Below are 4,645 nucleotides of genomic sequence, written 5' to 3'. Positions count from 1 at the left end.
AAAGTGAAAGTATTTGACATAAGTGTTTTTGTTTCACTTTTGACACGTAATACTTAAATAGTGGAGGAGATATGATGTTGCTGTGGGCTCGAACTATGCAAGAAGTTAAAAATCTTTTTGACTAAAACACAACCGGAACCCTAAGTAAGGCATGTGTAAAATTTGAATGAAATTGGTTGTGTAGTTCTCGAGTTTTAGGGAAACACACACACACACACACACACATTCTCATTTTTACATATATAGATATTAATATATACTCCAGACAATTTTTACTGTCCAGCGAAGAGTACACGGAATTACCCATTGGAAGAATTCACTGAATGGTTAACAGTTAAGTATAGACACAAACGTTGGATACTGATCATTGTAGTTAGCCATTAACTGGAACTTAAGTGAGAGCTAATATGGTATACGCCCGGATAATATATTCCTCCAAACTCACTTATACGCGCGCTCGCGCACACACACGTGTGTACGTACGTATATATGTATATTGGATACTGGATGGTTTCCGTGTTGAAGCTCCTAGGAGCTTGTTCACAGGTCCTTTTCCACTAGTACAATTAATTTGTCATGTGTGGTACAACACTTCGACAGTTGTAGCTAATAGTGACAGACAGGGTCAAATTTTGCCCGAAGCTCCCTCCAGTGTGCGTCAAGCCTCTCCTTGAAGGCATTGACTGATGGAGCTGCGACCACACTATTTGGCAGACAGTTCCAAGTAGTCGTCACACGCTGTACGAAAAAGCAGCTTCTAATGTTGAGCCTGCACTCTGATCTTTCTAATTTCAGGACTGTATGTATGTATGTATGTTCCAATTTCAGGAATGTATGTATGCATGTTCTTGGCAAAATATAGGATGCTCTCAGCAGAATACAGTATGTATAAGCAGCGGTCGAAGTAGTGATGAGTGAATCATTAACTCGATGAACAATATTGGATGATGATAATGATGGGGAATGAATGCGTACGTCACATTATCGGTGGCTGCTCACAGTTATCATAAAACGCGTACAGTTATCACAAAAAGCGTATAGAGGTCGCTGGTAAGATGTACTGGGAATTCTACAAGAAATACGCTGTTCCGTGCCCAGATAAGTAGTACGACCTCATTTCACGGGCCTTGGTTGAAAACGAACGAGTGAAGTTCATGTGGAACATGACCGTCTTTACAGACAGGCGTATGGAGCGTGATCGTCTGGATATCACAATCGTGCACATGCACATGTCCCTGCTGACGAGAATGTTGAAATCAGAAAGAGCGCGGGTAGACAAATAGCAGGATATAATGAGCCAGGTACGGGAAATGCATCAAGCAATAGTCAAAATTGTCCCTCTTATTATTGGTTTACTCGGAACAATTTCAAAGAATCTGGATGCAATACCTGAGATCTTAGGCATACTAGATATATCAGGGAGTGCACACACAAATGACTGCATTGCTTGGAATGGCTTATGTGCTGGTGTAGGCGTTTGCGCCTAACGATAATAATAATAATTAATAATAATAATAATAATAATAATAATAATGATAATAATAATAATAATAATAATAATAATAATAATAATAATAATAATAATAATAATAATAATAATAATAATAATTGATTCTGGTTTTATTGGCCACAAGGGCTAATATAAATTAAAAACATGCAAGAATAAGGACAGGACGAAGGTTACAAAGGGTTTTGTCCGAAAAGAAGAAAACGTTCGTGTAAACAGTTAGGAAAACAGAGAAAGATATAACAAATAAAACTCCCAATAGGGGGAGGCACTTCGAAAGGTTACACGTGGAAAAACCCATAAAATCCACGGGAGCCTGGTCAGGAATTAAAAAGGGGTATAGAGCCCCTTCTCCTTTTATATTACCTTTTTCTACAGGTGTATTTGTTTTCCAATCTACAGGTACAGGCTTAGAGTAGGTTCATTCACGCTAATCATTTTTGCTACAGTCATCCATCATTTGACCAAATTCATTGGGTGAGAGCACTTCCCTTTCCGTCCTCAATTTCCTTTCCAATTGGAACTTACATAAGTCGATGCGGGTTTGACCGAAGAGGAAGGTGTCTTTCCCCAATCCTTTTAGCCTCGTCTCACAAGTCAGTATAATCCGAACCAGGTGTATGTAACCCGAACGATCTAGAATGCAAACATCAGTGAAAAAGTACCAGGAACAGCACACACATACTGAAAAATAACAAAAAAATTGCAGGAATGCTGCTGCGTGATAGTGATGTCAGACGTGGAATGTAGACTATCATATAACTTGTTCTATTCTTCTCTTCCGTTTTATTTTGACATGTGCATTGCGTTTTATTCTTCTCTTTCTGGTTCCTGATCAAAACTGTTTATAGATCACAACCAACTTACGAACCTGCGTTCGTGAGGAGCGCTTCGCTCTCCAATGGTTGTGAAACTACTCAAAACTGTTTACAGTAATCCCTAGCCATATCGCGGTTCACCTATCGCGGTTCACCTATCGCGGTTCACCTATCGCGGTTTATTATTTAAGCTTATGTTGATTCCCCCGTAGTGCTGTTTTGCATTTATAATAAAATAAATATATACATATTTTATAAAAATAAAAAAATGTATATACAATACAGTACTGTTTCTACTTCGCGGATTTTCACCTTTCGCGGTGGGTTTGGAACGTAACACCCGTGATAAGGGATTACTGTACAGATCACAACCATCTCATGAACCTATGTTCATACTTTTATGTCATGAGGAAGAAATGTACAATTTTGAACAATATTGTACACTAGTTGATATAGAAAGTTAGCACAAATTAGCATAAACTATTCAGAGCCGTCATCGACTTAAAAGACAATATCCAAATTAGTGTCACCATGTTTCATTACTTCTAACAGAGGTGGTAGATTAAGTCGCCACTAATACTTTATCAGAAATAATTTTATCAATCTCGGAAGGATGAAAAGCAAAGTCAGCTTGGTTGCACATCGACCCGTCTGACATAGATATCGATTCTACTAGAATAATCAATAATCTTTATAGATTAAAAAAAAGAAAGTGCCACTGGCCAGTATGGGGCTCGAACCCACGACATTCGCGTTATTAGCACGACGCTCTAACCAACTGAGCTAACCGGCCAACGAATGCTGATTGCTTTATATTTATTAATGAGGCAGTCGACATCTGTTGGTTCCATTTACACGCCATCCGTATCAACAGCAACATCAATATACTGTCCTAACAGAGATGTTTTACATTGTCGCTCGATCTACTATAAATAACAGCCTAATATCCATCAAATCAGACCCTATTGCCTTTAGAAACTGGACAACTGTATTTTCAGAAATAGAAAGAAAATAAAAAAATAAAAGCAGGATGGTCACAGCTGGGATATCATTGATCATAGACCTAATCAATTAGGAACGACCTGGGGTTAAATGACAGCAGCATCAAAACGAATATAGGTATCGACCTGTGATTAAGAAAGCCTATATCGGATAATGTACAGCAATCTTTCGGTAAAAGTCTACGACGTCATGTGAGAGCGACCTTATCTTTCATATGCTCGACAGAACTGAACAGTCAAACACACACATGCACACACACTCACTCATAATTGACGTCATGTACTAATATCGAAACATTGCCTATAGGTTTGGTAGATCAGAGCTGACTTGAAATTAAATAACAACAACCATAACAGGAGAACGAGAAACAAGGGGGCTTCTACGTCATTCCACTTGCTAGAAACAGCAGCCTAAGCTCACTCCAATCACACTTTACCGTTTTAAATGAGGGCTCGTTGAAAAATGTATCCTCTAAACTATTAAGAGACGGAATGGTCAGAGTCAGAAAACTTAATGAATCTGTTTGATTAGGTTAGGGCTTAACAACTTAGTCAGTTCCAAGTTTTATGGAATAGGAAATAAAAACGAAAATTAGAAGATGAGAAACTGTGCGCGTAGCACGCGGGTGTGTGTGTGTGACAGAGAGAGAAAATGAGAAAGATGGGACAGTGTGAGCGTGGGAAACAGAGAGTGAGAGAGAAGCGAGAAAGGGAAATACAAAGTATGTGTGAAAGAGAGAGAGAAAGGGAAAAAGAAAGACAATGAAAACGAGAGAAGAAATAGAGTGTGTGTGTGTGTGTGTGAGAGACAGAGAAAGAAAAGGAAAGGCAAATTGAGTGAAAATGTGAGAGAAAATACAACAGAAGGTGAGATAGCGAGAAAGGTAGACACTGTATGAGAGAGATTGAGAAATCAGAGTATGTATGTGACAGAGAGAGACAATGGAACAGAGAGGAGGTGTGTGATAGATATACTCTTTTACTCTTTTACTTGTTTCAGTCATTTGACTGCGGCCATGCTGGAGCACCGCCTTTAGTCGAGCAAATCGACCCCAGGACTTATTCTTTGTAAGCCTAGTACTTATTCTATCAGTCTCTTTTGCCGAACCGCTAAGTTACGGGGACGTAATCACACCACCATCGGTTGTCAAGCGATGTTGGGGGAACAAACACAGACACACAAACATATACACACACACATACATACATATATATAGCTGAAGATCAGAATAGAGTATTATGTACTCTTAACTGTGAAACAATTGTACTAAATTAACTAAAGGCAAGTGTTTTTTACTCTTCTCTATTGTTTTTTGTTC

The 4,645-nt window shown here is 38.7% G+C and overlaps 1 long non-coding RNA gene and 1 other non-coding gene across 2 annotated transcripts in view; both read right to left on the bottom strand.

Moving 5' to 3' along the window:
• The window catches only part of LOC128248601 (uncharacterized), a 35,008-nt gene that overhangs the window by 28,468 nt on the left and 1,895 nt on the right, over positions 1 to 4,645 (bottom strand). The window lies entirely within an intron of this gene.
• Positions 3,045 to 3,118, bottom strand: Trnai-aau (transfer RNA isoleucine (anticodon AAU)). Its single transcript has one exon. It is a non-coding gene; the product is annotated as a tRNA-Ile (tRNA).

Source organism: Octopus bimaculoides, chromosome 8, assembly GCF_001194135.2.
Source record: "Octopus bimaculoides isolate UCB-OBI-ISO-001 chromosome 8, ASM119413v2, whole genome shotgun sequence".
Lineage (NCBI taxonomy): Eukaryota > Metazoa > Mollusca > Cephalopoda > Octopoda > Octopodidae > Octopus > Octopus bimaculoides.
This window is presented reverse-complemented; position numbering and strand designations above follow the sequence as displayed.